The sequence below is a fragment of the Protomyctophum parallelum genome, assembly GCF_964188405.1.
Source record: "Protomyctophum parallelum genome assembly, chromosome: 14".
NCBI lineage: Eukaryota > Metazoa > Chordata > Actinopteri > Myctophiformes > Myctophidae > Protomyctophum > Protomyctophum parallelum.
Genome location: NC_139709.1, coordinates 43483680 through 43511494, shown reverse-complemented (window position 1 = coordinate 43511494; position 27815 = coordinate 43483680).

The window sequence follows — 27815 nt, the reverse complement described above, 5'->3', positions numbered from 1 at the left end:
CCCGTTAAGTAAAGATGACTTGCATTAAATTACTATAATTGTATTCATATACAGTATGTGGGTATTTTTCATTGAGTCGCCATTTCACTTTCAGTATTAATAAATAAATTAATTTATGGGCTATTGGTGAGGAAATGCAATGGAACTGTGGAAATGTGCCAAGAGCCAGTGGAATTAACAAATTACTATCAATGAAATGCACTGTAACTGTCTGTATACAGTAGTATGTTAACTTGATTTAATCTTATCTAATCTAATATGATCAGTTTTACGTGAGTGCCTTTGGTCACAAATGGATACAAGCTCGAACCTTAACCTTAGGTACGATACAGAATCAGACACCACCATTTACCGTATGCAGCAGCCATCATCACTTCTGTGATATTTGACGTCAAGCCACCCCCACTTCCCCCCTCCCTTCTCCTCCTCTTCCTGCCCACTGTTCATACCTGGTCAGGTGTGGGACATATATAAACTCCCTTCCCGGACCGCTGTGTGTTTTCAGAACAGCCTCTGCCCACACTTACTGTACCTGTACGGGGAAGTTCCCTAATAGCACCCTGAAGGGAACCTATTACTAACAGGAGTATATATCAGGGCAGCTGCCACTGAGGTATTAGCCATGCCAGGAGGTCTGCAGGCCACAGTGGTTCTACTCTGTCTGTCTCTGGCAGTCACTGGTAGCAGGTGGGTCTCAGCAGAACTAAAACTCTGTGTTTTTTGTTTTGTTTTCACCATTACATTTAAACAATAATAAGGTTTTGTTTCATTGACTGGAAACGGCACTATTATTTATGCTCTAGTCGATTGAACGATTGTCAGCCACTGATCATAATAAATAGAATCACGTACCGCTCTGATTCATGTTGCCTTTTCTTTTTCGCAGAACTGAAAATGAAAACCTGTCAATTACTCTCCCACACTGGAGAGCAAACTCAGGTACCGTTTACAGTGGAGGACTGAAAAAATGCTAGGGTCTACTTTATTTTACATGTTTTATTGTCGTGTTTTTATTTATGCATTTTCTTTTTTTGTATGTAAGTATTTCTATGACTATTTTTGTAGACTAAGTCTAGACTAAGACTTTTATAGTCATTGAAATAAACTGGATGTTTATCAGACTTATTCATAATGTGCTGTTGCAGTGTTTTGTTGGTACTTTTGGCATCATCCACATTACCTATGTTTTGCAACAGTAAACTTTGGAAAAAACATGTCTGCATAATCTTTTATGCTTATTACCAGGCAGCAGTGCTGTTCATAGAACTGTATTTACATGTGGGGAAGAAATTATTTGTCCAGACAGACAGACAGACAGACATGTTTTGTTTCTGTTTTGTTGTTTCATTATATTTTCATTTACATCCATAGAATATGTTACAAAGTGCGTCCTCAGCGGTGACGCCTACCCATCTTGTGACTGGACAAGAACCCACAGAGAATCAGGTACAGGCTAACAACATTACAGTGATGAAAAAACAAAATCTACAAGAACATCTTGCAAAACGTGCCAGACATTACATTACGAGGCAACAGGACGTTGTTATTGACGGCGTGTCACCGCCAGGACAGAGAAATTACGTCATTAACTTTAACACTAAAGCCTAATAGGAGGGCTGTGGGCAAAAAGTGGTAAAGTGGTCCTTTAGCTTTCACTGTTTCTTTTTGTGGAGGGGATTCTTAACAGCAGAGCATGGAACATTAGTCCACAGTTCCAGTCTAATCTGTAGGCGTGCTGTTTTTGTGTTCGTGTCATATCTCTAATTGATCTGAAGCAGGGTAATAATCTTTTATTGCCTGGTTTTCTCCTGAGGGCAGTCAAAGTAATGTAAGAGGGCCTATACTTGAGTCTCACAGTTAGCGGCTCAAAAACACTCCAGCTACTTAGCAACTAATTATAATGTGCCACAATAGATGTACTTCTGCTGTTATTTCAGTAAGAGGGAAATGAGAGCGTTTTTGACATTCTTGCTAATGTAACGAAAAAGTTAATGGGTTGGAATTGAGTTGGAAAAGCTTTGCCGTACGATGGTGTCGCATGCTGACAATCTACAAGCTCACAACTTGTGAGCTTGTAGTGGGTATACAGTATGTGCTGGGTATACTGTATATGGAATCAATAACCATGCATAATCAGGCCCAGGCCGTAGCGTAACGGTCTGGGCACCGGACTGGTAATCCAGTCGCAGTGTGCCGCGGGTTCGACTCCCGGACCCGACACGGCCTTTACTGCATGTCATCCCCCCATCTCTCTCCCGTTTCCTGTCAGCCTACTGTCTGTCCCTTCAAAAATCAATAAAAGGCGTAAGCCGCAAAAAATAAATCTTAAAAAAAAACAAAAAAAACATGCATAATCAAATCCTCTTTCACCCCCCTAGATGATGCAGATAATTCATCTTTAGAGAGCAGTGCTCTCATGCTGCAAGGCGAGGCCTGCCTAGAGTTCTGGTACCGCGTGCCAATGGCGGCTAACGGATCAGAACTGAGAGCGCTACTCAAAGGCACGGCTGGACAATCAGTAATCTGGATGTCGCCGGCCCTTGACGGGGACGACTGGAAACAAGTGTTCATTCCCCTGTCCATCGCTGAAACAGGCACACAGGTAGCAAAGTGTACACTGTGAAATCCTGAGCTGTACGTTTTGATTGACAGTGTGTCAATTATAATAAAGTGCATCTAACAATAGACTTTATTTCAGGTTGCATTTGAAGGTGTCCAGGGGGTGTCTGTGGAGGGACAGGGAATGTTGGACCAAATAGGAGTAAGAAAGGGCTTGTGTGGTGAGTATACACCTCAACCTTAAAATGACGTTCCCTTTAATTATTTACTGATGATTTATTTATTCGTTGATATGATTTATGAGCTATGCCCCTGGAAATGCCTTATGAAAGGTACACACTAGGGCTGTCAAAATAACTGAGTTAATTTGTGAAATTAATTAAATTAAACTTGTTAATGCATGCTTGGATGACCCGCCCCATACATCCCATAATCCCATCCACTCTGCACTATCTAGCGGCTAGATTCTAGCCCTATCTGGATGGGGAATAAACACAAGTCGTGATTGTCATAAAGGCTGCACAATTTACATATACTGTATAGGCAGCGGCTCAAATCCCATACAGTGGCATGTCAACGGGAGACATAGAGACACCATCCTATCACACTGGATTTGTTAAAAAGAATAAAACATACATACGTATGTTAAATGTATATATGCACCTTCTGTCATTTATTTTTCCATTCCCACAACAATATACAGAAAAACATGGCATATTTTGGAAATTATAGTTGGCGATTAATCATGGTTAATTTTTAAGCTGTGATTAATCTGATTTAATTGTTTAATCGTTTGACAACCCTATACACACCCATGGCAATAAAAGGACTTATGGGCCTAGCTCCAACACCGCATTTCTGTGATTACATTTGCTGTCAACATAAAGTACATAATACGGATATATACAGTGCTTAATACAAATATGGAAAACGGTATATCTTACCAGCTCAATACACAACAATAACTCAATGATTATTTAAAATGCTGGTTTTGACCATTTTTTATGGTTTTAGTTCAGTTTTTATGATCATTGTACTCAGTGCCTACTATATTGCCATTCCGCCACAGGAAACCAGTGTGAATCCGACTCAGAGTTCTGGACAGACGAGTCCACTCGCTGCGTGTGTGCTGGCGGCCGGCTGTCCTGCTCTCCCGCTCTGTGCCCGGAAGGCCAAACCTGTGGTCCGCAAACATTCGACACCAGCATGACCGCCGCCGCCGCTTCGGCAGCAACCTGCACCGTGAGCAGTGAGCCAAGCTGCAGCACCTTTGACGGGGCTCTCTTCCGCTTCTTGGTCCCGTGCACCTACGTCCTCACCAGGACCTGCTCGCCCAGCGAGGCCCTGCCACGCTTCAGCGTGGAGGTGGTGAGCGAGCAGAGGGAGAACGCATCTCTACCCACCATCCAGCAGGTCAATGTGCAGCTGAGTGACCTCAGCGTGTCGCTGCTTAAGGCGCAGACTCACCGGGCCATGGTGAGTTTCTTAAAAAAGGGGGAATACCTTTTCAATTTAATAACCAGCTATGTATATTGTGATTTCTTCCGTCAGTGCACTGGTGCTGAGTAAAGTGATTATCAAGAAACGCAGATAGATTTTTTAATTATGTATGCATCCATTTATGTATTCATTCTTCGAGACCAAGTTCAAGACCAATAAGCAAGTGGACGTTTTGATATTACTGGGTGGTAGCCAAGAAACTATAGATCAATTTTAGTCTAATTTAGAAATCGCTGTGTGTGTGTGTGTGTGTGTGTGTGTGTGTGTGTGTGTGTGTGTGTGTGTGTGTGTGTGTGTGTGTGTGTGTGTGTGTGTGTGTATATATATATATATATGGATGCCTTCTGTACGTGTAATCTCAATGTGCTGTAATGATATCTGCACATCATATCAGCCAAACACAGGTTATGCTGATAACCAGAGTTGCATCATTTTGTGGAACTGCAATGGTTATCAAGTTTGTCAGACTTAAAATTCATAATGCACACGTACGGCAGTGCCCGAGAAGTACGAGAGGGAGAAAATTTAAAGATCTTCCAATTCCACTGCTTTCTAGATAAATGGCATCTGGAAAAAGCTCCCGCTGAGTCTCAAAGGAGGTGCTGTCAAGATCCGTGGCAACGCGGCTGCTGTCACGGTAGAAACCAGCTTTGATCTCTCCATCTCATACGACAATAACGGGGCCGTCCACATCACGGTGCCAGCTGCTTACTCTGGTAAACTCTGTGGCATGTGTGGAGACTTTAACCACCGCAGAGAAGACGACTACTATGACTATGCTTTGGCGGACAGCTGGTGGACCGCGGGGGCCCCCTGCGAGGCCACGCCCGTGCCCCACACGTGTGACCTCAGAGAGGAGTTGGACTACACCAGTGAGTCTTACTGCGGCGGCCTCCTCTCCGCGACTGGGCCTTTCTCGGGTTGCCTAGCCGTGTTGGAGGCGGAGAGTTACTTCAGGAGCTGTGTGGCGGGGATGTGTGCCACCCATGGGGACCTGGGCGTGCTGTGTGACACCCAACAGGCCTACACAGACGTATGCCAGCAGGCTGGAGTCGCCGTGCCCGCCTGGAGGAACTCCTCTCTCTGCCGTATGCTTCTTTATCTTATTATTTTCCATTTCACAGCTTAATGATATCGATGACAGTAATGGTGATGACAATAGTGCTTGTGACAATACCGAGTCATACTAAATGTCATGCTCTTCCACTCTCGCACAAACCTCAGCCTTGGAGTGTGGCGAGCACAGCCATTATAACTCGTGTGCCGAAGGCTGTCCCGAGGTGTGTTCCAGCCTGGATATGAACGGGGCCTGCGACAGCTGTGAGGAGAGGTGCGAGTGTGATCCTGGTTTCAAACTCAGCGGAGGGAAGTGTGTCCCTGCAGAGGACTGCGGCTGCTGGATAGATGGACAACACTATGAGGTATAACTGAACGACCAGAATAAAGCCTTCTATGTCTTCCAGTACAATACATTTGAATTGGTTGGTTTTCAGTGGACTGCAAAAATGGGAGGAAATGCAGCTAAATCAAATACAGAAATGTAGAATTTAATATGCATTATTATATGCAAGGACAGTAGTAGTAATATTTAGGGCACTAATGTTAGGGCATATTAGGGCAGCCTAGCTATTTCTGCAGCATCGAAAAGTATATTAGTCAAAACAAAACTGGGGTATAAAAGCGTGTTTACATTCAGCATAACATTCCCAAATGTGTTTGGATTAGAACAACATTATTGCCGAGAAGACTCAGACAGCTGAAACCATTAAGCATTGACATCTTCCTTCCATATCCAGCGGGGAGCAACATTTGTGGCTGGAGAGTGTGACCACCAGTGTCAGTGCATGGGCCATGGCACCGTCCAGTGCAGCCCAATGCAATGTGCATTCAGTGAAGTCTGCAAGACGAAGGAAGGGGCCAAGGGCTGCTTCCCTTCCAGACCCGTTACCTGCCGTGTGTACGGTGACCCACACTACATCACCTTCGATAAGAAGGCCTATAGCTTCCAGGGGGGTTGCACATACACCCTGGCTACTACTACATGTGCCACGGAACTGTACGTAGAACACGGGCCGGTGCAGTTTACTGTGACTGGACGCAACGTAAACCCCACCAACGAAACCTTGTCCCGCTCCAAGCTGGACGCTGTGTCTCTCCAGTTGGATGGATTGCACATCACCTTGAATCAGAATGACTATGTCTTGGTAAGCATAATAACAGCTCACAATGCATCACCCAGTTTCTGTCAAAGACCACTGACCACTGATGCACAAATTATGCTTAGTCTCATACATACTGTATAGTGCAGTCAAGTGTTGCAGTCTATGGACAAAATTAATTATTTATTCATTATTTGGTAGTGGGAAAGGAACTATTGAAAATTACATTCTATTCCTGGCCTTTTTCTACAGAATGTCAGTCAAGGAAGGTTATCATCTCTGCCAGGCCAACATTGTTTTTTTTTGTTTTGTTAGTTATTTACCGTGAGTCCTCCTGACGCTGCAAAACACAACTTACTGTACGCTACCCTGGATAGGCCACCCAGCCTGGCATAGATATTCCTTTAGTTTAGAGAGGAACGCTTCTAAACTTCCTAAATTAATCCACATGTATTCCAACGGTCCAGAGACATTATTGTGTCATAGCTCATAGGTCAGTGCAAAGAGTATAATCCATTTTTAGCACAAGACACAAACTGGAATATAGCTGACCCACTTATCTTTGCCCTGCTATCAAGTCTACTCCAGTGCCCTGTATTAAATACTGCTCAACAGTATACCAGTAGGTAGGCCAACATGGTTGAAACATCTGCAGCAGAAAAGACACTCCGTTATGTGAGTTGTTAGTACAATAACTAAATAATAAAGATTGTGAACTGACCCCTCTCTAGGTACATAACAGCCGGGTGGAACTCCCTTACTCCACCCATGGCACATACGGCTCACTAAAGGTATTCAAGAAGGAGCAATATGTTGTCCTGGAAACGAACTTTGGCCTCAGGATGCTGATAGACGGGCAGAACAGGCTGTTCCTGCAGGTGGATGAGCGCTACATGGGGGAGATGTGTGGCCTGTGTGGAACCTATAATGGTGCACAGGGTGATGATTTCATAATGCCTGATGGGAGCAACACCGCCTCTGGGCCAGTCGAATTTGGCAACAGCTGGAGGGTTACGGATGATACTTTGTGAGTTTCTTCTTGAGATTTCAGTAGACTAGATGTGTTTTTGTTTAGTTCAGCACCCCTGTTCTGTGATTATCTCAAGATGACTTCCTGGTTAAATAATGATTAATAACAAAATAGTAACTGAAGGCAATCAGGCAGAAATGCAGAATACCTTTATAGTCGTCCTTGTGTGGATTGCTTCAAACGTCAACCATAAATAGATTCTTGCCACTGCATTTCTTTTGTCATAAAATCAAATTAGAATAATTGCACACTTGCTCATTCCTCTCTAATGTGTTTTATGCAATCAGCCCTGCAACCCTTCCAGTTATATTTTAGATTATATGCTGGTCTGCCTGGATATAAGCCTGAGCACAGGCTTATATCCTCAGATAGATAAAACTAGCCTCATTACCTCATTACCTTACTGGGACGATCAGGCTTTTGTGACCCAAGCATAATAGGCTGTGGAAATCCCTACCTTAAGATTTAAGGCTATCAAAATCAGTGTCATCTTTTAAATCACTTCTGAAGACTTACGTTCTTTTCATTATTTTAAAGTCGTTTTTTACCTTTCTTTGATGTTGTGGTGTTTTAGCCAGAACATTATAGGACGATCTGTGCATTTCATAATATACGAGGAAAATAGCCGAGGTAGAAGATCGGCTATTTTCAGCAAAGGGGAAGGAACAGGGCTTGGTGTGTAGAGGGTAAAGGGGAGTATAGATCCCTGGGGCACTCAGGTCAGTGTGTTTTGTTTTGTGAAGCACTTTGTAACTCAGGCGCTATATGAAAAATAAAGTTCATTATCATTATTAGTTGCATCGCCGATCCAGCTGACCCCAGGCCCTGCAGTGTTGACGAGGAGGACATGGCCTACAGTGAGTGTAACATACTGTTTGGGGAGGGCTTCAGTCCCTGCCATGACACTGTGCACCCAGAAACCTACCTTCACAGCTGTGCGTACGACTACTGTGCCACGGAGGGGGACCAACACACCTTGTGCGAGTCACTGGAGTCCTACGTGGCGGCCTGCCAGGTGGCAGGGGTGACGCTACGTGACTGGCACACTGGTACAGCCTGCGGTAAGCATCTGAATTTGTGCTTTGATAACTGCCATAGGAGCAGTAGACTCATATCCCAATCGCCAATGGGGTTGGTGAGTCAAATTGGCCTTGATTGACAAATTGATATAGATGTATCACTGACTGACGGCAAGCAGCAATTTAAGACAATTCAAACAATCAATCGACTCTGTTCTACATGCAGTAGTTCATATCGCTTGATTCCATCTACTTTTCTACTGTTATCTTTTAATAACTCTGTTCACTGTCAAATTGATTCCCTCAATAACAGATTTTTAAAAAAATTCAAAAGCCCACTCCCACTCCCACTCCCGACCAAACCAGTAAGCGCAGGCAGAGTTGGGAAGCTTGCTTTTCAAAATAAAATGAATAAAATATTGATTACAGCAATCAATCAACTCTGTTCTACATGCAGTAGTTCATATCGCTTGATTCCATCTACTTTTCTACTGTTATCTTTAAATAACTGTTCACTATCAAATTGATTCCCTCAATAAAACAGATTTTTTATTTTTCTATTTCTTTCAGCTACTCCTGTGACAACTCCAACGCCCCCTCACACTCCCACTCCCACACCCGACCAAACCAGTAAGCGCAGGCAGAGTTGTGAAGCTTGCTTTCAAAATAAAAATAATAAAATATTGATTACAGCAATCAATCAACTCTGTTCTACATGCAGTAGTTCATATCGCTTGATTCCATCTACTTTTCTACTGTTACAGTATCTTTAAATAACTGTTCACTATCAAATTGATTCCCTCAATAAAACAGATTTTTTATTTTTCTATTTCTTTCAGCTACTCCTGTGACAACTCCAACGCCCCCTCACACTCCCACTCCCACACCCGACCAAACCAGTAAGCGCAGGCAGAGTTGGGAAGCTTGCTTTCAAAATAAAAAGAATAAAATATTGATTACAGCAATCAATCAACTCTGTTCTACATGCAGTAGTTCATATCGCTTGGTTCCATCTACTTTTCTACGGTTATCTTTAAATAACTGTTCACTATCAAATTGATTCCCTCAATAAAACAGATTTTTTATTTTTCTATTTCTTTCAGCTACTCCTGTGACAACTCCAACGCCCCCTCACACTCCCACTCCCACACCCGACCAAACCAGTAAGCGCAGGCAGAGTTGGGAAGCTTGCTTTCAAAATGAAATGAACAATACAATATTGATTACAGCAATCAAAACCATAATTCACTTTCAGCATTCACTGTTGGATTTGTTTTCCCTCAAAGGGGTGAATGCAATACAAACATTATTGTAAAACTCTATTCCAATTTGCAGGCTGTAATATGAGCCTTATTATTACTATAGATGGACCATTTTTTAATTAAATTCTGTGCAGGATAATTTTAAGGAATATTCAACTAAAATAATACACTCAAGTATTGTCATTTTATCTGTGGTATATTATTGACCATCCTGTCATGTGTAGACAGACATGAGCTCAGACATGAGCAGTCATCAGGATACAAAAAACACTTGATAATAAAGTGGGTTAATAATACAGCTCGATGTGTTTTGCTTTTTCAACAGTTTGCCCCTTAAACTGCAATTTTGACAGTGGTCTGGGCGGGTGGCAACAGCTTGTACAGGACAGCTTTGATTGGACTAGACAGTCAGGTGCTACCCCATCACACTCTACAGGGCCCAACCAAGACCATACTACTGGAAGTAAGACACAATGCTGGGCTACAGGATTAAAACAGTAACCTTCATCCTTGCAATTATATTTGCATTCGCTCCACGTTTTGTGATTACGCAGCTTACCATATGAATGTGTGTCACCGGGTTGTCTATAGCTGGCTTCTACATGTACATTGAGGGTGACAGTGTGGTCCACGGAGACTCAGCCCGTCTGCTGAGTTCCAAGTGCCAATACACCGGCCACGTCTGCCTGCAGCTTTGGTACCATATGTACGGTTCAGCCGCAGCTATGGCCCTCAACATCTACCAGCTCCATGACGGGGTTGTCACCAAGAAATGGTCACGAAGCAACAACCAAGGGCCAGCGTGGCGGGCAGCACAGGTCGATATAAATGTCCCTGGGCCTTTCCAGGTAAGGTCTATTCTCCATTACAGTTCATAGAATAATATCACAATACATGATCATTTTCATGCATGGATGAAGGTGGGTGATTTGGCTCAGTGTTGAATTAATTCCCCATATTCCCTGTTTCAGATCATAATAGAGGCAATCCGAGGTTCTGACTCTCAATCAGACATAGCTATAGATGACATTTCCATTCATTTAGGCTCATGCTCAGGTGAGAATGTCCTAATAAGAAAACATGTCTTTGGTTGCAAAAAAAGGGGGTAAAACGCCAAAACTCATATAATTGATATTTGTCTATGTTCTCTAGCTGGTTCCTCTTTCCTGGTTAATGCTCCCTCAGTATCTCCCTCCACTGGTGGAGAAGTTATTGCACCACGAGCAGGTAAACACACAGGATTTATTTTTGTAATTCAAACTGTCAGTGGTTTCTCTATCATAATAAAGGGTTCTTTACTAGATCTTCAATTTTGAGGGGAAATTAAGGTTATGCAATAAAGCAATAATAAGCCACAAGAGGTCTCAGGTTACCGGGTATTTTATAATGTCTGAGAGGCGTAGTGAGACACGACGCGTAGCGGAGTGTCTCCGACCCTTTCAGCCATTATAAAAATCCTGGTAAGCTGGGACCTCTTGTGGCGTATTGCTTTTCTAAAACAGTTACAAACATATAGCAATATTAACCTCATAAAACTATTCCTGATTCACAAAACCAGCTTAGCGACACTTTGCGGCGCTTTGCGAGCCACAATTCCTTGTTTTTACTCGACCAGTCTTTGTGACGGGGGAATAGGAGGCGCTTGATGTTTTTACGAAGGTGCTTAGACGCCCGCACGGCCAGTGTTTGTAAGGCAATCAAGTGCTACCATTCCCCAGTTCAGCTACAGAGCTGCAGGATCAATGTAACGCAGCTGGGAATGATATAAAGTGATTGAAGGTGTGTATTATCGTGTGATTTACCAAGGCAACCAGCCAATCAGAATCAAGTATTGGGACTAACCGTTTTAGAATAGATCTTTTTCTTTTTACTTTGCAAAAGAAGGACATAATATGTATCATGCAATCCAGGGGTGGGAAACTTTGACGATGGAGAGGGCCACTATATTTCCACACTCACTCCAGATGGGCCACATTGCATATTACTGTCGTAGCAAAAATAGCCGATCTACAAGCTCAAAACGCATTGCAGTGCGACGCATTTTGAGCTTGTAGATCAGCTATTTTTGCTATATTTGAATTGAAAACCTGAATAATGTTTTGCTTTATGAACTGTTAACATAACTACATTGGACACAAAAAGACAATAACATTTTAATACTTTAGTCATTAAGTACAAGTCATTTAACACTGGTCATGAATGAAGTAATTAAAGCGGGTTTGGAAATCAATAATATATCAGTATTCTGACATTAACCCGGGGGCCGCATTAAGTGAAGGTGGGGGCCGCATGTGGCCCCCGGACCGCCAGTTGCCCATGTATGATGCAATCTATTGCTTTATCCAAACAGGTTACAAATTAACATTTGTTTTCTTCCAAGCAAATAGCTGAGCTGCATTTTTAACAGGAAATTGAAGTTACATATTACTGGGTTCTTCATTTAGATAAAAGCCTGAAAGGGCAAGACATTTGGCTCATGTTAATGTTTAGCTAATGTTCCTTTCACAGTCTGCAACATGGACTGCAGCTTTGACAGCAATCTTTGCAGCTGGAGTCAGATGATGACGGATGCTTTTGATTGGACGTGGGCAAGTGGCTCCACCCCTACTCTGATGACCGGGCCGTCTGCTGACCACACCCATGGAGGTAGTACAGTCCAGGTTAATAAGATCTAAGATCACTGGTTGGGAGTCCCAGGGGGTTCCCAGCACTCTCAGAGTTACAGACCAATAATGGTCTGTAACTCTGAGTGCATAAAATAGAACCATATGGCCCCCTTATGCCTAAATCGGAGAATAAAAATAAAACACTAACACTGAGTATGTTACAGTGGAGCTTGTGGTTCCAGATATATCATTTGTATCAAAAGGTGTCCATGACCTAATGCAAATCAAACTGAGGGTCCTGGAAATAAATAAAAGAGGTCACAAATCGGTGTATTTGAGATTTCACATTTGAGATCATATGCTGAAACAATACACTTATCTTATTCCGAAACACAATTCCCTTTGATGATAACGACAATTAATAACTGGTACTGTATGTGATGGATGATCTTAATCAATTTCCCTCTACTTGCCCTCTAGATGGTCACTACATGTACATCGAGGCCAGCAGTGCGGGCTGGGGAGATACATCTCGTCTGCAAAGCTCTGAGTGCTCTGACTCCGGGCCTCAGTGTCTGCAGTTCTGGTACCACATGTACGGCTCAGCTGATACTATGGGACTCAATGCTTACGTGCTCGAGGACAGACTAGCCGACAATATTTGGTGGAAGAGGAATAACCAAGGAAATATGTGGCACCTGGCTCAGGTGGACTTCACCCCAACTGGACCTTTCCAGGTATAAGCTTCACTGCACTGGTAATCAAAGTACTGTCTTCCTTTGGTTGATTCAGATATTAAACCAGTTCAATCTTATTATTCTTATTTGACCCCCAGGGCTCTATACTACTAGGCCACCTTCTGTTTTTGTTAGACGCTAAATTCCTTTGCCGAAAATATATCCGGTCTACAAACAATTGTGAGATAGAGCTGGTATTTAATTTTTCACTGAATGTTAGCTATATGGTTGAGGCCCAGGTTTGAGTGGTCATACTGTAACTTTTCATGCATTCATTATTTTTTTTTATTTTTTTTACAGATAAGAACTATTCCAGATGAATGTGTCGTGTGACCACTACTCTAAATATTATTTAGTCACTACTACTGTCAGCCAATGTACAGATGTACAATGTACAGCCCAGATACAAATGCCAAGATGACGCATTTATTTAGCTTTTCCTTTTGCTCTAAATGTATTACCACATTTACCAGTCAGCTATGCTAATGCTGAAAACAATCAATGTGTCCATCCAGATCATCTTTGAAGGCCGTCGAGGTTCCAACGATCAGTCCGACGTGGCTATAGACGATGTGAAACTTTATCATGGCCGATGCTCTGGTGAGAACCATGCACATAAAGATGAATCACTCATCAAACCTTAGTTGCTCTCCTAACCATCACCATGTGTACGTGAAGAAATATTGCAACAGGCCTACCTACAGTAGTTCACCATTATGTGGTCATTTTTCTCTTATGTCATACTCTCAGTTTCTCATCCTGCCAAGTAAAGCAAAACGTTTGCATGGTCTCTAACGCTGTTGTTATACCCTTACAGATCTGAACGTGACGCCCATCCCTCCTAAACCCGACACCACTGCACCTCCACGTCCTTCAGAGACAACCACTACCCAGCCCCCTGTTACAGCGGAGCCCCCCACAGTGACTGCAACTACACCTCCTGTGGTGGATGCAACAACTCCAGATAACAGACCCATAGCTCCACATCCAGGTAGTGTGACAGTTCAATATAGGAGCTCTGCTTTTAAGGACCTGCTTTTTGTCAGCTGCTTGCAAGGCGGCTGGACAACATGTTGATCTACCTCTACTAGCAACCTTAGTAGCGACCTAGTCATGATTGGCTGCCTCCTAAGCCAATGGGAGACTTACCCATGCTAAACGGAAACCCCATAGTCTGAACAGCATAAAACCCATACTCTGAACAAGTGAACGCCATGATGTGAAGCCGTGAGCTGAGGCAGGGGCTGAGGCACATAAACTGATTATAGCTGGTCATAATAATCTTGCTGCCGCTGGCAATTATGATTGAGTCATTCTTATTTTCAGATCAAATTGGTTAGGTTTCCGAAGTGATTCAAGAACCAAATATTTACTGCTGTGCCACTTATAGCTGCAACCTATAGCTAGTTTAAGCCATTGGTTCTCAGACATTACGTTTCCATGTCAAGGACCCCCATAACTGTACATATTTGGCTGCAGACCCAAACTGTGTGTGCATGTGCGTGTGCGTGTGCATGTGCATGTGCGTGTGTGTGTGTGTGTGTGTGTGTGTGTGTTTTTGTGTTAGGGACCCCCATAAGAGAAATATTATATTATTTATATATTATTTTCACGATTCTTCTTTTCAGTCTGCAGGTTGAACTGTGATTTTGAAGGAGATCTGTGTGAATGGAGCCAGCAATTGACTGACGCATTTGACTGGACACGGTATAGTGGATCCACCCCAACGATGCTGACAGGGCCTTCCTCAGACCACACCAAAGGAGGTAGGTACTATCAACATGTTTTTATTATTGTGCAGTCATCAGTGGCGTGCACAGACATTTAGAGGGGCAGGTGCTCAAGTGAAAAAAGGGCAGCTTGTGCAGCACATTTTGGGGCGGGAACCCATTTTGGTGCTTTAGCTATTGAAAAATAGCAGATCTACAAGCTCATAGCGCGCCACCGAGCGCGCCACCGAGTGGCGCGCTACGAGCTTGTAGGTCTGCTATTTTATTTATTTATCGAAGAACCACTGACATAGAAACATAGCTTTAGATTGTGGGGGCCTAAATAATATAGTAGATAGAAGCGTTTTTTATCAAGATTTGATCAATGTCACCATGGACCACACTACAAATTAAGAGAGCAAAGAGCAAAATTGCCAAAAGGGCAGGGGGTGCTCTAGCACCCCCTAGTGTCTATCTGTGCACGCCACTGGCAGTCATGGTGTACATTTTGTATTGGAAAAAAATGACTTTATCAAAACGGTTAACTGTTGCTTACTGGTAAATGCTACGTGTATAGGTCTGAGAGTAGGTCCATGGTCCAAAGTCCAATTATATTAGTGCTAATTCAATTTTGCAGCAACAATCGAGATATAATATTGGCTTCCACATAAACATATAGAGTACAATTATAGTGCAGTAACAGAATTAAAGTACAAACTTAGATGTGCATTAGTGAACTGGCAAGTCCCCAAAGGCTAGAAATCCAGCCCTGTCAGGTGTGTGAATAAAGTAGCAGTTTACCAATTTCCATTTAAGTTGCTGAAGACTAGCGCAAGACAGTAAAGAAAATCTCCTCAGGGCGGCGACAGCCTTGGCATTTTAATCAAGCCTAACAGCTCATGCATAACACTTTGGAATGCTATCAAGATAATTTGACAGGAGTTAAATACATGGCTTAAAGCAAACAACTTGACTCATCATTTCTCAAGTGAACAGGTTCAAAGTATAGATATGAACAAGGAATGTGAATCAAATGTATGTGATTTTTATATGCCAAAATGCTCTTGGTTGGCTGTACAGCCTGTACTAACTTTCTGACTGCTAATGTCATTTAATTTCTACAATTTATAGCATGGTCATACTCTGGTATAGACCAACTCGCATACAGGAAGATTACTTAAAAATATTCCACTCTCTCCACGGGTATCTGATGCCCAGTCTATCAGTTGTCTGCTCAATTTTACAATTAAAGTGTTGCTGGAGAAAATCCACCATTATGTATTATTTAAAGTGTTAATTTTATTTTATTAATGAATCAATTGCATAAATCTTTTTTTTGCAAAGATGTATTTTCAGCTGAGAATGTATTGAAAGCAAAACTTTGAACATTTATCAGAAAATGTGTTTGGAATTTGTCTGGGGAAAAAAACGAGGCAGCAGTCTGCCTCGTTGACGGCAGACTGCTGGGCGAGCACTGGCGCTTTTGCATGGGGGTGTCAGATCAATATGGAATGTCAGAACAGGTCAGCTCCATAAAGTATGGACATTCTCTTGAGTGTACAGGGTTTGATGAGGGCCCAGGCAACTGGGGGCTTGCCTGGGGTGAGTGACGGGGATTGGAGTTAGGTGTCGTGACAGAGTGACAGGGATTGTGGGTTAGGTGTCAAAAACGCAAGGTTTCATAGTTAACTGCGACCTTTGGTGGCAAAGAATGTTCAATGACTATTGACTAGTTATGCTCAGTCACGATTAAGTACAAATGTGTATTTTACTTGAAGTAAACCTGTCGATATTTACTTGTCTAGATGGTTACTACATGTACATCGAGGCCAGCAGTGTGACCTGGGGAGATACATCTCGTCTTCAGAGCTCTGAGTGCTCTGACCCCAGACCTCAGTGTCTACAGTTCTGGTACCACATGTACGGCTCAGCTGATACTATGGGCCTTCAGGCTTACTTGCTCGAGGGCAGACTAGCCAGTTCTGTTTGGGGGACAAGGAATAACCAAGGAAATATGTGGCACCTGGCTCAGGTGGACTTCACCCCAACTGGACCTTTCCAGGTGTGTGACCTGTAACTGTTCTTTTCTTGGCCGTCACCAGCCACGTAGAACTGTTTGATCCTGAAAACAGGCTGCTAAAATGAATGTTTATGAATTGAAATAGGCTTAGCAGCAAGTGTCCAGGTCATGTAATGATTTGTCACAACTTATTTAAATTGTTGGTACTCCTGGAACTGTTTTTATAGTTACGACAATACAATTTTAGATCATCTTTGAGGGACGCAGAGGTTCAACTGACCAGTCGGATGTTGCCATAGATGATATATCTCTACACCGTGGCCTCTGTGCTGGTGAGTGCAATACAGTATTCCACTCCAGTATGTTTGTACAAAATACTATATGAACTAGAACAATGATGGTGATGATTTTGACATCTTATTATAGATTTGGCCAAGCCAGAAACCCCAGCTCCACCAACTGCTGGTCCAGGTACAACAGAGAAGCCTGTGGTTCCTTCTACAACAGCTAGACCCACAACCACAGCTAGACCCCAACCCCCAACCACAGCTAGACCCCAACCCCCAACCACAGCTAGACCCCAACCCCCAACCACAGCTAGACCCCAACCCCCAACCACAGGTAGACCCCAAACCCCAACCACAACTAGACCCCAACCCCCAACCACAGCTAGACCCCAACCCCCAACCACAACTAGACCCCAACCCCAAACCACAGCTAGACCCCAACCCCCAACCACAGCTAGACCCCAACCCCCAACCACAGCTAGACCCCAACCCCCAACCACAGCTAGACCCCAACCCCAAACCACAGCTAGACCCCAACCCCAAACCACAGCTAGACCCCAACCCCCAACCACAGCTAGACCCCAACCCCCAACCACAGCTAGACCTGAACCCCCAACCACAGCTAGACCTGAACCCCCAACCACAGCTAGACCCCAACCCCCAACCACAGCTAGACCCCAACCCCCAACCACAGCTAGACCCCAACCCCCAACCACAGCTAGACCTGAACCCCCAACCACAGCTAGACCCCAACCCCCAACCACAGCTAGACCCCAACCCCCAACCACAGCTAGACCCCAACCCCCAACCACAGCTAGACCCCAACCCCCAACCACAGCTACACCCCAACCCCCAACCACAGCTAGACCTGAACCCCCAACCACAGCTAGACCCACAACCACACCCAAACCCTCAACCACTACTCGACCACTACCACCGACAACAGAGAGACCAAGGCCTCCAACGACAGGAAGACCACAGCCTCCTACTACAGCTGAGCCTAGTAGGTTTTACATACCATATATATGAAGAGATTTGCAATGTGGATAGTATTTTCCAACAGTATAGAGACACCAAGCGATTGGCAGTATAATGTCAACAAGAACAGTAATCTCAGTTCCCAGAAGCTGGGGGAAAACGAGACCATAAAGTTATTATTTATCGTTTCCTCCTTTCTCTCGTCTCACTCATTCTGTCTCATGCTTGCTCTCTCTCCCTAGCACCTTCTTGCCCAAAGAACAGCCACTACACCACTTGTATGCCTGCCTGTCAGCCCACCTGTAACCATTTGCACAGCCATCCTGGCTGCAGGGAGGATGAACCTTGTGTGCAGGGATGTGTGTGTGATGACGGCTTTGTGCTGAAAGAAAGAGTTTGTGTGCCTGTCCGACAGTGTGGCTGTGTGGACAGAAACGGCAACACACATCATGTGAGTTCAAAAATGACTAACAGAAGGCACCAACATCTCATTTTACAGCACTGAGAGAAACACTATTTATTCACCAAGATGCATTTACAATTTGACTAGATGTACAGTGTAAACAGCTCTTCATATATCATACAACACCATGAAAACTCCCACAAATTCATTGCCAAAGGAAATTACAAGATTACAAATATTACTATTCTGGGGAAGTGCAGTAGAAGTAGAGTAGAGTAGAGTGCTTGTATAGGCGTGTCCAAGAATACACAGACTTTGGCTGTGAGTACTGGTTAAAGAGGCCATCTGAGAATCGGAATGTCGTTAGTTTATCAAGCCAGAGAACAGATGTTTTATTCAACAATAAGTTGAGAGTCATCCACAGACAGTATGCAGTTGTAGGTAGCATTAAGTCCATATTGATTGCTCTTCTTTACAGTTTGGTGAGGTGTGGTACACAAACCACTGCAGTCACAAATGTGAATGTGAGGAAGACGATGGTCTGGGGGAGATTGATTGTGACGACGAAGGCGAGTGTGACGGAGATGCTGTCTGCCTTCAGAACAAGGAGGGCCAGTATTATTGCCAGTCCACAGGTACAATCTCCTTTTGACAAAAACTGAATTAAAAAAATTCCAATTGGCCCCGCTGCACCCAGCAAATTTGAAAACCCGTACCTTATTCAATAATCTATCCTAATGGCATGGTTTAGGGTTAGACACGTTAAACACGTTCCCTCACCTATCGACAGATTTCAGCGAGTGCACCATCAACGGTGACCCCGAGTACAGAAGCTTCGATAATAAGAAGTATGTGTACGCGGGCAAGCACTCGTACGTGCTGGTCGAGACCACCGGCCTGCCAAAGAACCTTCAAGAGGTCTACGTGGAAGCTGTCAACAGTGGTGGCGATCACGGCGACGAGGACAGCCATGGAAGCAGCAGTGAAGAGCATGACAGTCGCAGCGATCGCGACAGCGCTGAAGATGACAGCAGTGATAGCAACAGCAAGGAAGACAACAGCAGTGAGGAGAATGACGACCACCACAGGCTAAGAGAGCTCAAGATCCGAGTCTACAATCACACTGTGGAGTTTAAGAAGGACAGGAGGCTGCTCGTAAGTATAGGGCAGGGAGATATGGACACAATCAAATGTAATAATGTTTAAACATTTATGAACAGATTTGAAAGTATAAAATACGGCCTAAGTGTGTAAAACAGGAAAAGACAACATAACATTATGATATCCAAAAAATCCCATTGTCCTAAAGTATTGAGGTTGCAACCGTTGCATTGTAATTGCCTTCACCCTCACTCTCCTCTGGAGCATTTCACTGCAGTGCAGATTGTATTTCAATATATTGGGATATTGTTATCATATTTCAGACTGTGTACAAACATTTGCCCCAGCGCTGAGGGCAAGAACCATTGCTCCTTCAAATTATCTCTGGAAGGTTTTACAATAGCGATGGTGCCCGGAACACTAAGGACTAAATTATGATGTGTCATGTTTATTTCCCTGTTGGCATGCCGCGTGTGTGTGTGTGTGTGTGTGTGTGTGTGTGTGTGTGTGTGTGTGTGTGTGTGTGTGTGTGTGTGTGTGTGTGTGTGTGTCACTATCCACTGCAATCACCCTAGCTAGAGCAAACAGCAAAGATAAACCAATGATAAGACAGATGACACAGTACCATTGGGAGAAAAAAATTGCAAAACCCATCATATACAGTATACATTTAGCATTTAATATTTATTGCTCTTCTGCCTTATCTTGACAGACAGTCATGTCATTTTGACAAAATACTGTATGCATTCATTTGATACAAAACTGTTGAAATTCTTATAAATGTGCAAGGCTTTGGGGGGAAATAATTATTATTTCATGAAGCTCCAATGGTAGTGAGCTAAAAGTAGGCGTAATTAATCTTCCCAACAATGTCAGATAATGCTATTAAAAATGATCAGTGCCCACCACAGGGTGACAGAAAACATGTACAATACTACTGATGTGATGAATCAGATATACAGTATGTATGCCTTGTTGTTGCATATTATTGCTGAATTGGAATGGGTTTTTTTTTATTATAAATGAATGGCCTAGTTCGTCCTGTGAATCACATTGCAACATGTTGCTTGTAGGTTTGCTATTTCTGCTATGTTTGGGAAAAGGGGGAATGTGAAAGTGTCTTGTGACTAAATAATAGTTACATTGGATCCATTGTAACTCAGCAATTCTTTCTACCATTTGCTGAAAAGTTACTTCTTTTACAGCTGTACATACAAGGTTTCCATCCGACAGCAACAATTGTACCCGGACGCTATGAGGGAACACCTACTGAGTAGCAAAAAAAAAAAAAAACTTTCTGGCCTTGACAGGCCATAAATCCAAACACAAAAAATCTGATTGCATTAAACGACGTTAAAGGGACACTTCACCCTTTTTGCCAAAACATATATGTTAATGACGTTTAGGAGCTTTAGAACACTTTCCTGGAGGTCTTTATGTGTGTAATATGTGGTTTTAGATATTTTAGATTGTAGCAGTGAGCCCAGTGTCTCTGATGTCATGGACAATGGGCTCACTTACTTCCTGGACTACATGTTGTCTCAGTAAGACAGCCCTCCCTCTATCCACAAGGAGGAGCAGTGCCCCAAAGCATTATGGGAATTGTAGTCCAGGAAGTAAGTGAGCCCAGTGTCCATGACGTCAGAGACACTGGGCTCACTGCTACAATCTAAAATATCTAAAACCACATATTACACACATAAAGACCTCCAGGAAAGTGTTCTAAATCTTCTAAATGTCATTAACATATAGTTTTATGCAAAAAGGGTGAAATGTCCCTTTAAATGACATTCAACTAATTTTGCCACCGATTTGACACTCACTTTATGCATGAGCAAAAAGAAAATAATAATTAAAAAAATGTGACTTGGCTCTAGGTGGATGGAAGGAGAACTCTTCCCCCTGTCTCCCCGGCTGGAGGTCTAAAGATCAAGGAGCGTTCCTCACGCATCTACCTGACAACAGACTTTGGCCTGTCCGTAGAGTTTGATGGAAACAGCAGAGCAGGTAAAGCATGGAGTCTGCGAATCAGCACAAGACAGTGGTTCTCAAAGTGGGGTCCAGGGACCCCCAGTGGTCCTTGGGGGAGTTCCAGGGGGTCACGTGCAAAATGTGTTAATATAGCATCAAAACTAAAGTAGTTGAACCACAGATATACCGTACATTGACTATTTGAAAAAAGATATTCAAAACATTTTGAACGTTCTTCGGTATAAACTTTTAACCAAATATTAACAATATTGAAAGACAGTAACATGAGACTGGATTCAGACTTTGTCTTCACGTTTGCTCAGTGCACTCCTTGGCTGTGCCACCAGGCACTGAACTGTCCAATGTTTAAACATGAGGCTATATAATTTGTCTTCATCGTAAAATCATCTAATGGCGTCAAGACAAGCCCCACCTGCAGACACAACACTAAAAATTACTCACTGACAAGTGACAACCGATTGCAAAGATTTTTGATAACATTTGTACTCCATCAACGGCATATATAATGTCAATATTGTAATAGAAATATTAATGCTTTGATGTTTTGTATTCGCATGAACAATATGTAATATCATATCAATGACATGATGTTGGTATGTTGTACATGCAGAGATCATTCTCCCACACACATATAAGAGGAAGGTGGGAGGCCTGTGTGGAAACTTTGACGGAAAAAAGAAGAACGACTGGATGAAACCAGACGGCAGCCAGGCCAGGAGTGTAACAGAGTTTGGACAGAGTTGGAGAGTGACAGAGGACTCGATTGACATCAGATGGAGGTATTGATCCGATGAAAGAATCAGGTTCATAAAACCATATTCACGACACGTATTAAAGCTGCAATCCATAAAAAAATGTGTTATGTACATTACATAACTAACACAACTGCAGTGACGGGTCGGGTAGGACCACTGGTTGACAAGAAGAGGTATTGCATAAAACTCAAAAGGGAAATATCTCCCCTTCCCAAGTGAGTGTTGTACCCGCTATAGCTAAACAGTAGAAAAGTAGGCACATTCATGGGGGATCTTCAGTTAAATGTTTTGGAACATGATCCTGTGTCCTATCCAGGATATGAACAATCTTAAGGATTGCAGTTAATTGAACAAATTAACCAAACAACAAGTCAACTCAAATCTTTTCATGTTGATATTTTATGAAAATCAAACAAATGAAGAAATGTGATTGCAGCTTGTCGATGTTTGATTACACAATCACAGGATTACATGCATTTTCCATTAATGTAACATGTGCTTGCCTCCGTAACCAAAGACTAAGCCGGGTTGACACATTGCTTATTGTTTGACAGCAGAAGGTCATGCGTCTACCTTGACAATGAAAACCTTCTTCTCAATCTATATATAGAATATCAAACTAATGGGTGTTCTTTTTCCTTAGGCGATCGTCACCCATGCGCACCTACGCTTGAGACCGACTTGCCAAAGATGACAAAGCACATATTTAGAGACAATTGTGTCTACACAATGGTAACACTGCAGTAAATAAAATAGTTTCCTACTATAACTTGCATTATTTCACTGTGAAAGCACATACTGTATCTATTTGATGTCATGTCAAATATTTGATGTTCAAACTAAGTGCATTTAAAGGCCAATAAAGTTACATCAAAGGATAGTAAGGATTGCTGTAAAGAACACTCCTTTCTTGATCTTCTACCTTCTACTGTAAATCCCAATGTTTATTTCTGTAAATGCTTCATAGTGCAGTATGACAAATAATGAACAACATGTAGCACTTAAGTAAAACAATGTACTGTACTGTGTATGTGTCACTACCAAATGTTTACTATTTATTCAGAGCTTATATTCTCTCATGACTCCTTTCTGAATATTTGAAAATGAACAATGTATTTTTGTCACATCTGCATCCAACTGAATGTATATATTTACTTAAAAAATCCACGGAATGACATTTGTTTTTTCAACAATGTATTTATTGATTTTCCTTTTTCCACACAAATGACAATACAAATTTACAAAAAACAACAATTACAAGACAGAACATTACAAGACAATTACTCATACAAAGAAAGCAAAACAACAATAACCAAAAAAGAAAAACAACAACAGCACTACGGTACTCCTCTTCAGCTTCATCCATTAAATATGACAAATAATTGTTCTTAATATATCTTAGAAAACGACCCAACACCTCCTGAAACATTTCTTGTTTGTCCTTAAGAATGTATGTAATCTTTTCCAAAGGTAAACATAAAAACAATTCGCTGAACCACTGTGTAATACTTGGTTTGTCTGGCCTCTTCCAGGTCACTATCACTCTCTTACTGTAGCTTGTAAAAGACATCTATAAACATTTGTTCATTACGCTTTATCTTGTGTCCCTCTGTGTAAGCGCCCTCGGTTTGTGAAAGAATTAGAAGTGGATGGTCTCAACGGGTGTCGTTTATTTTTCTTCGGGTACAGATGAAGATCATAGGAACACCGTGAAAACTACAATAAGAATATAAATACTATTACAATCATGACATTTTTCTCATAGTCTTCAACAACGATAAAATCTGTAAATTACATATCACTTTCAATAGTGCAATAAATAAAATGGTTAAGTTATGTAATTAATGCAGTGATGCGATAACTCAATCATTTCAAGAGTAGACCAATAAATTACCAAAAATGTACCATAAGTCCATAACAGAAATATACCAAGCGAACAATCAACCCACAATACAATTAATTAGACCTAAAGTAAATTAATTAACCCAAAACAGAACAACCAAATCATATACCTCACTCCGCTAATCGAGGGTTGAATCGAATGCCACCTTGAACTTCATACCAACAATCTTGGGATAACCGATACTTGGCACATTGGACACAGCAAAAGCAGTCACTGTAAACAATATAAACGGCTTTACATTATATATTGAATCTACAAACTGTATACTGAATCTACAAAACTACATACTGAATCTACAAAACATTTCAACAATATCAAATCAACTGGGTTAAACATGAAGTTGCAAACAAACAAGTCTCATACCATGTGGCTCTACTGCTTCAAACATGCTGTGTCTCACTGTGTCACTCTGGCTGAGTGTCTGAGGTGAGTGAAGCCAACATGCTTCAGCTATATATGCACTCTAACAGGACGTTTCACAATAAAGGTACCCTAAGCCTACAGGAAGTGTCAAAATAAGACAACACAAATAAACAAAGAAAAATAACAAACTTCAAAGTAAAGACATGACTGAAGTTAAAAGAACCAACTGACACCGGCAGTTACACTCTGGATATAGACAGAGCAGGAAGAACTTTGGTTCTGGTACAATATTAATTGACAAAATCTTCTTTATTTCCTGCCCGACCTTACCCCAAAACTCCATCAATTTTGGACAGGACCATAGACAGTGGAACAATGTGCCTCTATCTTCACCACATCTGGTGCATACATCCGGAATATTACAATTATACTTATTACGTTTAACTGGTGTGATGTACACTCTCATAAGCCAATTGTATTGTAGAAGTTTTAGACGAGTATTCCCAGTTTGGGATTGAGCTTGTGCACAAGCCGTACTCCATTGTTCCACTGTTAAATCCTCCTGAATATCTGTTCTCCAGGCATTATATATTCCGAGGACTCAAAAGTCAACCAATAGAGCATAAAAATCTGATATTATCCCCCTTTCGAATGGGTCATTAACCAAAGCATACATCCCTTAATTGACCTATTCCCCTATCAGTCCATAATTTAAACCCCCCCATCAGCTCTACCTGGCACAAATTGATTATTACCCCAAATTGGGCTGAAGCGAGAGAGACGAGGAAGTTCTCCCAAAAATATATTGACCTCATGCCAGACTTCAATCATTGTTTTTAACTATAGGATTGCTAGTAATTCTTTTTAGGTAATCTATTAAGTATCTGAGTAAATATAAAGGGGGAATGGTAACTTCAAGGAGCTTGATTCCACATCTCTCCATGCCGGCGACGCATCCGTTAGTAGAACATTAGTGTTCTCAATTGAGCTGCCCAAAAATACAGCAAGTTAGGACACTGTAATGCTCCCTCCTATCATAGGGTAGATAATGTGATGGCCCTGCCCCCTCTGCCTCACTGTAGGCTAGCTGGCAGCCTCTGTGATGGCAGAGTGGAGCAGGCCGTCAGCCCAATTGTGCTCACCTGAGGTGGGTGGAGCTTAGGGCAGTATATAAGGCAGGGCTGGACTAGCCACAGGGCATACCGGGCATTTTCCCGGTGAGCCGCGACCGTAGGGGGCCGCCATGATTAACCCCCCTTTTTTTTTTTGACAGGCAGGCAGGCCAATAGGCGGCAGGCCACCAGGAAAGGTCCGGGCGTGCTGCCATTCTGCCAGTGCCATCATGATAATTTCACTCTACCTGGAGTGACAAATAAACCCTCTACAAAGGGTTGTGTAGTTGTCTGTTGGTTTGTATCATTTAGGCCTATGTTGTTCTGTAAAAGTGGTGGTATTAGGGCTTGTTTGTTTGTGTGTGACGGTAGAGTTTCTGCTATCTGCGTGCTGGTTGTGGTGGGCCGGTCTGGGTCAAATTCACGCGAAAATGCCCGGGCCAAATTTTTGTCCCAGTCCAGCCCTGATAATAGGGAGCTCTCCTGGCTGCAGCTCAGTCTCTCTCTGTCCTCCCTGCAAGCAGGACCTGCTACGGGTTGCCACCTGGCTCAAGGGCCTAACCAACCTTTTGTCTAAAGTTATGTTTTGCACCATTTAATACAACATGCACACAGCACTCTCCAAACATCCACACACTGCAGACATTACTGATAACTGATATCCTCACATCCCACACTTCATTATTTTGCAATTCTTTAATTACTTTAATATAATAAATATAATTTAAAACGTTTATACTCATGTGTGGACTCCCTGTTTTTGCCATGCATCCCCTAGTGCATGACAATAAAGCAAGAACAATCTAAGTCTAGGACGTCTATTATTCAAAATAAAGTTGGTATTTCCTAGTTCTAGAAAAGGGAAGTACATTAATTTTGAGTATATTAATTCTGCCAATCAAAGATATTGAAAGACTTGACCATCTATTAATAGAATTTTCGATTGTGGCTAAAATTGGGTTATAATTGGCATTCACCTGCACCTCTTTCAACCTTAGTACAATTTGCATTCCCAAATAAGTAAAAGCATTTACTGGTCTGAAGTGACGAACATGACCGGGAGGGTTTGATCTTTCCTCCGAGTTCAGAAGCATAATGGATGGCAAGTGGTAGGGGACTTTCAAATATAGCTATTGAGTTGTCATTGTGTTTTCTGTCTCCTCTGCTAAGACATCGGTGGCTTGTCTAGCCACTGATGTCTTCGAGGGATATAGAAAACAGGTAGAACAGCAATTCAGGAGCGTAAAGTTACACGAAGTACATATTCATCCCCGGAAGACAATAGTATTCATTCATAGTCATTCCGTGTGTGTGTGTGTGTGTGTGTGTGTGTGTGGGGGGGGGGGGGGGGGGGGAGTCACATATAAGGGCTTTAAAGCCTGTGTTCAGGTGTCGGGAGTGAAACATGGATGGGTTTACTGTGCACCACTTTCTCATAACGATTTTGCTGTCTTATAACGGTGAGAAGTATATTGTTTAGTTCTTATTATTAACAATTTGGTTATCATATAATCTGTTTAACTGTGTGTGTGTGTGTGTGTGTGTGTGTGTGTGTGTGTGTGTGTGTGTGTGTGTGTGTGTACTAATATATATAATATATAATTAACCATGGAATTAGGTTCTACCTCATTCACATTCTATAGGGTGAATTTGAATTTAGAGTTTTAGATGTGCATTTTTGTGTAAACGTCCTTCATGAAAAGATGATGTTGGCATTCAGTGAACCTGAATCATGACCATTCAAGTGTCAGGCTAATTGTTTTTGTTCTATCCGTCTGACGGGCTTCTGTCTAACGCTGAAATAAAAGGTTACGCATGCTTTATAGTCCGTCGTACAATGGTGTCGCTTGCCGAACATAGCCGCTCTACAAGCTCACAACACTTGCCAATGTGATGTGCTGTGAGCTTGTAGATTGGCTATTTTTGGAGAGCAACGGTACAAAATGACAGAGTATAGATTAAGCATGAAGCTGTAGTTTTTCCCTGGCATTTATACAAGGCATCCATTATAATTGACACTGTCTCTTTTCCATTGTGCAGTGAAATTGACCTATAAATGTCTTGAACTATCAATATGAGATCTTTCCATTTCTCAATTAAACAAACCTTGACATGTTGTGCAACAACTCTGACAGCATGGTGGAAACTCACTTGATATTCAATCAAACGAACACCATAGGCCTACGGTACAATCCAGAATTTCAGTCATAAGATAAACTTCACATTTTAAATGCATGGAAACGATATGGTATTTCTCATCAGGAACAGATAGTTAGAATGAAAATATATGAAGCCCACCCATATCCCTGCCCGAAAGCCT